General features: G+C 47.0%; 1 long non-coding RNA gene across 1 annotated transcript in view; it reads left to right on the top strand.

Annotated features, from left to right (window-relative positions):
* Positions 1-9402, top strand: part of LOC147012156 (uncharacterized) — a 35137-nt gene extending 25735 nt beyond the window's left edge. Inside the window, exon 3 of the long non-coding RNA XR_015051829.1 lies at positions 7609-9402. This is a non-coding gene — a long non-coding RNA (uncharacterized LOC147012156). The remainder of the gene's footprint in view (positions 1-7608) is intronic.
* The last annotated feature ends 2968 nt before the right edge of the window (positions 9403-12370 follow it).

Below are 12370 nucleotides of genomic sequence, written 5' to 3'. Positions count from 1 at the left end.
CTGAGTGCTGAAGCGCGTAGCGTGGAAAAAATCATCTGTTGTCAGTTGCAACACTCACTACCGAGTTCCAAACTGACTCTGGATGCAATATCAGCACAAGCATTGTTCATCGAGAGCTTCATGAAATGGGTTTCCTTAGCCGAGCAGCCGCACACAAGCCAAAGATCACAATGCGCAATGCCAAGCATCAGCTGGAGTGGTGTAAATCTCACCACCATTGAACTCTGGAGCAATGGAAACACATTCTCTGGAGAGATGAATCACACTTCACCATCTGGCAGTCTGACGGATGAATCTGGGTTTGGCGGATACCAGGAGAACGCTACTTGCCCGAATGCATCGTGCCAACTGTAAAGTTTGGTGGAGGAGGAATAATGGTATGGGGCTGTTTTTCATGGTTCAGGCTAGGTCCCTTAGTTCCATTGAAGGGAAATCTTAACGCTGCAGTGTACAATGACATTCAAGACGATTCTGTGCTTCCAACTCTGTGGCAACAGTTTGGGGAAGGTCCTTTCTGGTTTCAGCATGACAATGCCCCTGTGCACAAAGGGAGGTCCATTCAGAAATAGTTTGCCGAGATCAGTGTCGAAGAACTTGATTGACCTGCACAGAGCCCTGACCTCAATCCCATCGAACACCTTTGGGATGAATTGGAATACCGACTGCAAGCCAAACCTAATTGCCCAACATCAGTGCCAAACCTCAATAATGCTTATGTGGCTGAATGGAAGCAAATTCCTGCAGAAATGTTCCAACATCTAGTGGAAAGCCTTCCCAGAAGAGTGGAGGCTGTTTTCGCAGCAAAGCGGGGACCAACTCCATATTAATGCCCATGATTTTGGAATGATATGTTAGACGAACAGGTGTCCACATACTTTTGGCCATATAGTGTACATATTCCAGTCTTTAATAGAAAAAAACAGAAACTTAGAGGAGCCTGAAATAATGACAAACAAAAACTCATATCTTCTTCAAAAGGAGGTTTCACCCCTCCTCACAAAACGAATGATCCCACGTTGTTTAGTCTGCCTTAAACTGGGTCAGGTGTGGAGGAAAGGTCTCATGAGAATACATGAATGCCCAAAATGTTTACTGGCCAAAGTATATTTGATATTTTTGCGATGTTGAAGTAGCCTTTCCCACAGACTGCAAGCAATGTCCAATACGTAACGCTATTGTCCCATGTGTAACATTTTAAAATTCCTTGTGAACTAATTATCTACTTATAATTTAACTTAGAAATACAGGATAAATGACCAATACATGATGAATTAGAACTTCTGAAAATGGCATTAAATTTTTTTTGGAGCTTTCAGTATAATCCAAAAAAATCCATGTGAAATTGTTATGAATGGGAATTCGCTTATTAAGAACAGGCCGATTTGCATAATTAATGAATGTGAACAATTATTTTCTTGTGTATTTGTTGGAGTATTCATGTTCATGTAAAAAATTGTTATAAAGTTTGGTTTAATTGACAAATCAGGTCAGGTATGGGAGAGTGTGTCGGAGTGGTGCTGAGGTGTCGTCCACCAGACGGCGGTCTCCTTGGGTTAACCTGAGGCGGTCCCTTCGGGTGGGTGCCTGGAATGTCCTATCCCTAAGAGAGGATGATCACCTGTCTCTGTTATCATCTGAGCTCAAGCGTTTGGACATCGGGATTGCAGCTCTCTCTGAGGTTCGGAGACCGGATTGCGGCGAGATAATGGTGGGTGGTTACACCTACTATTGGTCTGGTCGCTCTGATGGTTACCATACCCAAGGAGTTGCTGTAGCTGTGTCCAATAAGCTGACCCCAATGATAATTGAGGTAACACCGGTCAATGAGCGTATTATGAGAGTAAGGATTCGTCACTCCTTAGGTGTCATTTCCCTGGTCTCTGTTTATGCTCCGACTGAGGCGAGTGATCTCACCGTGAAGGATGCATTCTACGCCACACTCGAGTCTGTGGTTGATCAGTGCCCCAGACGAGATACACTTCTAGTCTTGGGGGATTTCAATGCATCGACTGGAACTGATAGGGATGGTTATAAGGTGTGTGTTGGTCCCCATGGGTCAGGAACTATGAACCAGAATAGCACTAAGTTCCTTGACTTTGCAAGAAGTCATGGACTTAGGGTGGCTGGTTCATGGTTTCAGCGCCCACAAGCTCATCGCTGGACTTGGTATTCCAACGCTGGCGGTGTGGCAAAGGAGATTGACCATGTCCTCATTGACGGTCGTTGGAGGATGATCCAGAACTGCAGGGTCTACCGGAGTGCTCAGTTCCTCAATACTGACCACAGGCTTGTTGTAGCAACTCTAAAGCTGCACCTTAAATCCTGGAGAATGGTACCATCCCAGCCAAGGCTGGATGTTGCCAAGCTCAGGGATGAGAGAGTAGCTGAGGAGTTTGCGAACAGGCTGAGTGGACACTTGGGGGGTCTGGGTGCTTTGGGGGGTCCTGAAGAGTTGTGGAGCGCCTTCAAGACCACCGTCCTCGATGTTGCCGGTGGATGCCTTGGAGCTCACCGCAGGGCAAAGAAGAATTTTGTCTCTCAAGGGACACTGGATACCATTGACCAGAGTCGCAGGGCCAGGCTGAATGGCAGAGCTGAGCTGTTCAGGGAGCTGAGGCTTAAAACTGTACGTGCACTGAGGGTGGACAAGGAGGCCTATGTGCAAGGAATCTGTGAGGGGGTAGAGCATCACCTGTGGACAGGTGATTCTCGTCCCGCTTACAGAGGAATTCGCGCATTATGTTCATCCAAGCCCATCCCTCGGAGCACTACAGTTCGAGCAGAGAGTGGTAGGCTCTTGACAGAGGAGTCTGAAGTGAAGGCCCGCTGGGCCGGTTACTTTGAGCGGTTGTACCAGGCTGATCCCCCAACTGTCGAGTTGGACGTCAAGGGTGTTACAATCCCTGTTGCTGACCCTCGAATCAACTGTGGTCCACCTACGCTTGTGGAAACACGGGCTGCGGTGAACCAGTTGAAACGGGGCAAAGCTCCAGGGATCTGTGGCATCCATGCTGAACTTCTCAAGGCTGGTGGAAATGCTGCACTCGTGTCGTTGCATGCAGTTTTGTGCTCTGCCTGGAACACAGGCATCATCCCAACTGACTGGAAGAGGGGCCTTGTTGTCCCTCTCTGGAAAGGGAAGGGTGATCGCCAAGACTGCAACAACTACCGAGGGGTGACGCTGCTCTCAGTGCTGGGCAAGGTCTTTGCTCGGATAATTCTCGATCGGGTTCGCCACCACCTGCTTGAGCACCAGCGTCCAGAGCAGTCAGGCTTTACACCAAAGAGGTCAACGATTGACCGTATCCTTGCACTTCGTGTCCTCACCGAACGCAGACGAGAGTTTCGGCAGGGGCTGCTTGCAGCCTATGTTGATCTCTGTAAAGCGTTCGATTCAGTGAATCGGGTTGTCCTCTGGAGGATTCTTGGTCTTCGTGGGGTGCCACCAAAACTGATCGATCTGATGTCTGAACTCTACTCTAGTTCTGAGAGTGCTGTGAAGTGTGGTGGTACCACCTCTGACTTATTTCCAGTTGTTACTGGAGTTCGTCAGGGATGTGTACTTGCCCCCACACTTTTCAGCACTTGTATGGACTGGATTCTAGGGAGGATGTCAGAGAGATCAAGTTGCGGTGCATCATTTGGGAATGTCAAGATCTCGGACCTTGACTTTGCAGATGATGCAATCATCTTTGCGGAGACTTTAGACATCCTCTTGGGGGCCCTCGAGGTGCTGAATGAGGAGTCGGAGCCGTTGGGATTACGGGTTTCTTGGGTCAAAACTAAGATCCAGGCTTTCGGTGACATCTTGGATGCTGCTGTCCTGTCTGTGTCTGTTTGTGGTGAGGATGTTGAGGTCGTGGAGAGATTCACTTACCTTGGCAGTGATATTCATGTCTCTGCTGGCTAAGAGTCAGAGGTCAATAGACTTCTGGGTCGGGCCTGCGGAGTCATGGATTCACTGGATCATGGGGTGTGGCGCTGCCGGTACCTGTGTGGGAGGACGAAAGTCCGAGTCTTCAGGTCCTTGGTACTTCCAGTCTTGCTCTATGGGTGCGAGACTTGGACTCTGACCAAGGATCTGAGATGGAGACTTAATTCCTTTGGTACCAGGTCTCTTCGGAGAATCCTTGGCTATCGCTGGTCGGATTTTGTGTCCAACGAGCAGTTGCTGAGAGAGACTCGGATGAGATTTGTTACCTGCATAGTCCGTGAGCGTCAGTTGCGGCTGTATGGACATGTGGCTCGTTTTCCTGACTCTGATCCTGCTCACCAGATTCTCTCAGCGAGGGAGTCTCATGAGTGGAGGAGGCCAGTGGGTCGACCACGTGCCTCATGGTTGCAACAGGTTGACCATCGTCTCAAGGAGATGGGGATGGGCCTGGCATCTGCCTGGGGGATGGCCAGACGGAGGCCCCTGGAGTACCGGCGGAAAGTGGACGCAGCGACGTGCTGTTCTGGCACATGCTCCCATACCTGACCTGACCTGACGGAGCAGCTCGTCGCTGCGTCCTCATTCCACCTGTACTCCAGTGGCCTCCGTCTGGCAATCCCCCAGGCAGACGCCTGGCCCATCCCCATCTCCTTGAGATGCTGATCGATTTGCTGCAACCATGAGGCACGTGGTCAGCACATTGGCCTCCTCCACTCACAAGACTCCCTCGCTGAAAGAATCTGGTGAGCAGGATCAGCATCAGGAAAACGAGCCAGATTTCCATACAATCATAGCTGAGGCTCAGACTATGCAGGTGACAAATCTCATTTGAGACTCTCTCAGCAACCGCTCATTGGACACAAAGTCCGACCAGCGAGAGCCAAGGATTTTCCAAAGAGACCTGGAACCAAAGGAATTAAGTCGCCATTTCAGATCCCTGGTCAGAGTCCAAGTCTCACATCTGTAGAGCAAGAATGGAAGCATGAAGGACCTGAAGAATTGGACTTTCACCCTCCTGCACAGGTACCGGCAGCGCCACACCCCATGATCCAGTGAATCCAAGACTCCTCAGGCTCGACCCAGACGTCCATTGACCTCTTCCTCACAGCCAGCAGAGATATGAATATCACTGCCAAGGCAATTGAATCTCTCCATGACCTCAACATCTTCACTACAAAAAGGTACAGACAAGATAGCAGCATTCAAAATGTCATTGAAAGCCTGGATATTCGTTTTGACCCAGGAAACCCGTAATTCCAGGGGCTCCGATTCCTCCCTCATTCAGCACCTCAAGGGCCCTCAAAAGCATGTCCAGAGTCTCTGCAAAGATGACAGCATCATCTGCAAAATGAAGGTCTGAGATCTTGTTATTCCCAAACGACACACCACAGCTTGATCTCTCCGACATCCTCCCCAGAATACAATCCATTCAATTGGTGAAAAGTGTGTGGGCCAGCACACACCCCCAATGAACTGCAATAACAACTGGCAGTAAGTCAGAGATGGTATTACCACAACTCACAGCATTCAAATTACCAGAGTATAGATCAGGCATCAGATAGATCAGTTTTGGTGGCACCCCACAAAGACATGGAATCCTCCAGAGGGCATACCAATTCACTGAATCAAACGCTTTGCAGAGATCAACATAGGCTGCAAGCAGCCGCCGCCGAAATTCTCGTCTGCGTTCGGTGAGGACCCGAAGGGCAAGGATACGGTCAATCATTGACCTCTTTGGTGCAAAGCCTGACTGCTCTGGACGCTGTTGCTCAAGCAGATGGTGGCGAACTACATAAAGAATTATCCGAGCAAAGACCTTTCCCAGAACTGATAGCCGCGTCATCTCTCGGTAGTTGTTGCAGTCCTGGCGGTCACCCTTCTCTTTCCAGAGAGGGACAACAAGGCCCCTCTTCCAGTCAGTTGGGATGATGCCTGTGTTCCAGGTAGAGCACAGAACTGCATGCAATGAGATGAGTTCAGCATTTCCGCCAGCCAAGGGAAGTTCAGCATGGATGCCACAGATCCCTGGAGCTTTACCCCATTTCATCCAGTTCACCGCAGCCTGTGTTTCCACAAATGAAGGTGGATCACAGTTAATTGGAGGGTCAGAAATAGGGATAGTAACACCCCTGATATCCAACTCAACAGCTGGTGGATCACCCTGGTACAACTGCTCAAAGGAACCAGCCCAGTGGGCCTTCACTTTGGACTCTGTCAAGAACCCACCACCCTCCGCTCTAACTGGAGTACACCGAGGGACAGGCTTTGTGGAACACAATGCACGAATTCCCCTGTAAGCAGGATGAGAATCACTTGGCCACAGGTGATGCTCTACCCCCTCACAGATTCCTCGCACATGTGCAGTTTTACACCTCAACTCCCTGAATAGCTCAGGTCTGTGATTAAGCCTGGCCCTGCAACTCTGGTCAATGGTATCCAGTGTCCCTTGAGAGACAAAATTCTGCTTCGCCCGACAGCGAGTTCCAAGACATCCACCAGCAACATCAAGGATGGTGAGGTTGAAGGCACTCCGCAACTCTTCATGATTCCCCAAAGCACCCAGACCCCCCAAATCCCCACTCAGCCTGTTCACCTCGGCTACCCTCTCATCTTTGAGCTTGCTAACACCCAGCCTAGGCTGAGATGGCTCCATTCTCCCAGATTTAAGCCACAACTTCATAGTTGCTACAAGCCTGTGGTTGGTGTTGAGGAACTGGGCACTCCGGTAGACCCTGCCTTTCTGGATCATCCTCCAGCAACCATCAACAAGCACATGGTCAATCTTTTTTGTCACACCACTGTCCGTGGAATTCGAAGTCCAGCGATGAGCCTGTGGGTGCTGAAACCATGAACCAGTGACCCTAAATCCATGACTTCGTGTAAAGTCAAGGAACTTAGCGCTATTCTGGTTCACAGTTCCAGGCCCATGGGGACCAACACGTATCTCATCACCATCCCTGTCAGTTCCAGTTGATGCATTGAAATTCCCGAAAACGAGAAGAGTATCTCATCTGGGGCAGTGATTAAACACACTCAAGCGTGGCGTAGAATGCATCCTTCACAGTGAGATCACTCGCCTCAGTCAGAGCAGATACAGAGACCAGGGAAATGATACCCAAGGAGTGACGAATCCTAAGTCTCATAATACACTCACTGACCGGTGTTACCTCAATTATCATTTGAGTCAGCTTATTGGACACAGCTACAGAAACTCCTTGGGCATGGTAACCATCAGAGTGACCAGACCAAGAATAGGTATAACCACTATCCAGTATAACCACTACTAGCCGTTATCTCTCCACTATCCAGTTTCTGAACCACAGAGAGAGCTGCAATCCCGATGTCCAAACGCTTGAGCTCAGATGATAACAGAGACAGGTGATCATCCTCTCTTAGGGATCGGACATTCCAGGTACCCACCCGAAGGGACCGCCTCAGGTTAACCAAAGGAGACCGCCATCAGGTGGACAACACCTCAGCACACCGATGACACATGACCGCATTCTGACCTGGGAAGGTTACCCATGGTTTTCCTCCTATCAACAAGGAGTGGTAGTTCCAAAGGCCTTGCCCTAATCCTGTCATCCAGTGAGCTGCCCTGCGGAGGGGAGTTGCACATGAGGTACTCCCATGGAGTGGGTTTTCAGATTTCTTTGCGTTTTTGTGTTTTGCAGATTGAAGGGTTTTGCGGTGGCCGGAGTGCAAATCCTGCAATGAATCTCCTGAAAAAGTAACCCAACTGCAGGAGCATATCCGCAGATGCAGTTGGCCACCAGATATGGATGGCCATTGGCTCACAAGGAGCTCATCCGCCCTTTGACAGGTTTTGCTTTTAATCCTGCTGGGTGTCCATATTCAAACACCTTCTTCACTAGGAAACCTGTTGGGGGAGACGATTTAGTCACCGCCAACCCGACTCTGGAACAGGTTAGTACAGGTTTACCTGGTACCTTTAGCAAGTCACAGATCTAATCTGGTCTGACCTGACCTGACAACATAAGCTTTGCAACTACATCAGCATTTCTAATTATTCCATACGTAACACCTAATTTGCATAAAGGTAAATGAGTTTTCGTGATTTCACACCTTAAACCGATGAACTTGCCTCTTTCTTTAAAAGATTAATAAAATTTCACATTCAGACATGAAAATCTCGTTGAAATTAGAGCTGTGGCATGAATATGAAATTCTGCCATCTGAGGGGACCTTCTCTTGGACTTGCCCTCCATCCCATTTAAAATATTTGGACTCAGCCAGGATTCGAACCACCGACCTCACAGATGAAGAATACACACTCCAACCATCTCATATTAAAAGTTTCCATATTGGATGCACATCCTCCCTCTAGGCTCCTGTCATTTTCTTGCCTGTGGTGGTTGAAGACTGATCTAAGAGATTCCATGGGAGAAAGTCGGATGGCATCTCTGGCCAGAATGAACATACACCATGACTTCCCCATATCCAACATGATGTGTGTGACATTTTCATATGGAAACACAAGCACCATCTATTCCAAAATAGCATCATTTATGAGTCATAAAATTATTCACACCCGCCGTCCTATCTGATCTCTTTTATGGGGAGAACCCTTGCCATAAGCTTTGCAAGCTCAGCACATGGCGGTGCCGGGCTTTGCCCAGCAAACAGATGGTCAACGCCATCATCTCACACTACAGGTGTGCATAGGCCTTTTTAAACTAAGGGTCGGCTGGGCTAGTTTGCGAGTCTGGCTCATTAATCACGAATCCGCTGAACTGTTGGGCCACAGAAGAACACAATGAACTGCAGAAAACTTCCAAAAGCACAGGAAATGCAGTTTCTGATGATCAATTTCTCAAAATTGCCTGGGGCAAGGACCCCAAAGCCCCACTCCCCACCCTCTCTTGAACCCTATGGTCTGGTGCATCCACCCCCCCCCCAGCCCCAATCTTGAAATTCCTGGTTCCATCCCTGTTTGGGTTATCGATATAACTATGTTCTCATCTCATCGTTAGTTGAGAGTGCTTGGATTTGGAAAAAGCAGTGCGCCTGTTTCAGTGAGCTGGTACTCATTTTGCCAACCTCAGAAGGATGACAGGCTGTCAACCCACCTGGTGCTATATAATGACACAACAGGGGTGCAAACACAAGACCCTAAGATCTTAGCCAGCCACCTTAACTGTGAATTCAACACCAGGCTTAATGTAGCAATGAAGAAGGTCCACAAAATTGCAGGTGAGACAGCCGACTGAATTTCCCCAGAGGATAACATGTTACCCCATTCACACGACACAAGATCAAGTTTTTTTTTTATTCTGTATTAAATTCTGATCAAGCACCAAACAGACATCTCAGAAGTGAGTACACCGTCAAACTAAATCCTTCGGTATCAGAAAAACTGGTCATTACAACTGTTATTCTGTGAATGTCCAGAATATCACCTTGTGCTGTTTTAGGACACCATATCGTATTTTTATGCTTTCAGATGTCTTGGTCATTTTCTTTTCAGCTAATCAGCAGATTTTTTTCTGCTTGAATAATGTGTAAAGTCCAGGTGTGTGTCATTAAATACGTTATGTATCCCTTTGCAAGTGCTTTGAATTAAGTATTTCTCTTTGGGGCAAATTATGCCAATTAACACTCGTGATGCTAGAAAGTAAGGCAGCTTATTAAGTTATTTTTTTTATCAGATTCCATTTGGTTTGTGTGCCATTCAGCACATGTGAAACACAGTGTTAAAGATATCACATATGCTGGTGAAACTGGCATCACGAGCATGTGGATGAGTGTGTGTGCATGTGGCGTGGGGGGGCTCATGCATCACAGTCAGTAAATGGTAAATCGAGACCTGATTCGGTTTCTGTACAATGATAATTAATCTTAAGTGTGCTGATTCAAATAAACACGTTGGTCTTCTTCAGTTGTATCACATAGCACTATCTCCAAAGTATCAAAACTAGAAGGGCACTTGATCAAGCGGATACCTATGCAACGCAATGCCTGATCCAGCGGAACATATCAGGGCCAATAAACTTTTGAAATATCATGCTATATATCATTTTTAGCCCTATCTCTCAATGGTGAAGAATCACTATAAATATAAAAAAAATTCTCATATCTGGATCTGGATTCGAACCAATTCATCCTTGTCACACACCCAACCTGTCCACCAAATTTCATCCGAATCCGTCCACAACGTTTTGAGATATTGAGCACACGAAAAAAATAGACAAACAAACAGACAGGGGTGAAAACATTACCTCCTTCAACCTCTGGTAGTGGAGGTAATTATGCTGTGTGAACCTGATAAAAAATTTTCTTTGCCATGTGGAGGGTAATTTAAAAACTCTCATCATGCTGTTCTCCGTGCTTGACTGGTGTAGAATGGCTGCTCAGTTGAATCTCTTTGTCCGTTTCTTTAATCATAGCATTGTTGGACAATGGCGCTAACATTCCATGTGAGCAGTGAGCAGAGTAACCACTCACCAGTTCCTTTGGTGCCTCAGCATCAATCTTGGCTTGGATATAGCTGTAGGTCTTGATCCAGTGAGAGAAAATGATAAACCCTCAAGACAACTGCCAAGCAATTAAAACATATGTAGTGTAGTAGATAGTAGAAAAATCGTGCAAATGATGATACAAGCATCAAATTTGGCATTTCTGTTCTGCAGGGTTTTCTGATCAAAACTGCCTGATTGGCCATTTGAAAATACAAATTTTGAAAAATTAGGATTTTCAAATGGCCAATCAGGCAGATTTGATTAGAATCCCCTGGAGAACAAATGTGCCAAATTTGATGCTTGTATCATCATTTGCACGCTTCCTCACCATCCGATGAAGATACGCTATGTGGTTGAAAAACTCATGACCGTGATGCACAAAGAAGCATGGCTTTTAGAAATTGTTACGATGAATTGAATTCAGTATGGGGTGAAGCCAGTCCTAAAACATCCGCAAAGTGTTTCATAAATTCCTTGAGTGTTGCTATTACTTTTGTAATGGGAACAAAAAGCGCAAAATAAGACATCAGAAATCCACGAGGACAAGCGAAGCAACATTAATTTGAGGACTTTGTAGACATTTAATCCAAGGCAAACCGGCTTTGGGCCACTTTGCACCGTCTTGTCTCGAGGATATTAGGTATTCAATTCCAAGATGGATTTCCATCGAGCAACTGGCATATTAAGGAGTTCACAGAGAGAACCAAGTCATCCAAACGATATGCAGATCACAGAAGTGACAGAGTAGAGGGAATGGCAGAGCTGTCATTGTGAGATTATGGGTGGGAAGGATGCATAATGCCTCATGAGTGGGACAATTCATGGCATTACTGGAAGAGTGTGTTTAATTTTTTTTTAAACTTCAGTGTTTCATGAGTGGTAAGTGGAAAATGAGATATTTTTTTTCCTCATTGCAATGTGTCCTTATTAAATTCAAGCTGTGGCCACCAGTTTTCCCAAATTGAAGAGGAATTAAAGAGAGAAAATTCAGAAGCAAACAAGTGGCTTCTGGAGAGCACATAGAAGAACATCCCAAAGCTTCTGAAGCTTGTCATTATGGTCAATAGATTAGTGTACTATCTTGGATAGTAACTATAAAGGATGCACAAAGAGCTGATGCAGGAGGAGACCATTTAGCCCATCAAGGCTGGACTACACCTACACCTACACCATATATCTATCTATAATTCCAGCAATCTGTGTGTCTGTCTGTCTGTCTGCGACTGCCGTTTCTCGACGACCGCCGGTCCGATCTCATTGAAACTTGCCAGGAATATTGCCAGGGACCCGCGGATGTGCCTTTTCGAGGTTTGATATCGATCGGACGAGCGGTTCCCAAGTTACGGCCATTTATCTGTCGACCAATGACAAGACACGGTGATATGACGTCACAATTAATGTTTATTTATTTATTCTTTTTTTGTTTTTGCACGACCGACGGTCCGATCTGATTGAAACTTGCCAGGAATATTGCCAGGGCCCCGCGGATGTGCTTTTCAAGGTTTGATATTAATCAGACGAGCGTGTTTAATTTTTTTTGGTGTTGGCCTGGTGTTGGCCTTATGCCTAGTGTTGGCGCAGTGGTTAGGGCAGCGGCTTGGGATCCAAAAGGTCCTGAGTTCAAGCCCCGTTGCGCCACTGAATTAATACACCAGGGGGTTGACTCAGCCTGTCATCCTTCCGAAGTCGGCAAAGTGAGTACCAATGTACTGGGCCGGTGTATACCCCAGTTAAAATAGGTGTTCCATATCCCTGTGTCGTAAGAGGCGACCAGGGTTGCGTCAGAAAGGGCATCCGGCGTAAAACATGTGCCAAATCACAATGCGGATCATACGGATGATCCGCTGTGGTGACCCCGAATGGGAGCAGCCGAAAGAAGAAGAAGAAGAAGATTAATCGGACGAGCGGTTCCCAAGTTACGGCCATTTATCTGTCGACCAATGACAGGACACGGTGC

This window comes from Eptatretus burgeri, chromosome 15, assembly GCF_056783735.1.
Source record: "Eptatretus burgeri isolate ZD-2024b chromosome 15, Ebu_testis_v1, whole genome shotgun sequence".
In the NCBI taxonomy this organism is placed as follows: Eukaryota; Metazoa; Chordata; class Myxini; order Myxiniformes; family Myxinidae; genus Eptatretus; species Eptatretus burgeri.
This window is presented reverse-complemented; position numbering and strand designations above follow the sequence as displayed.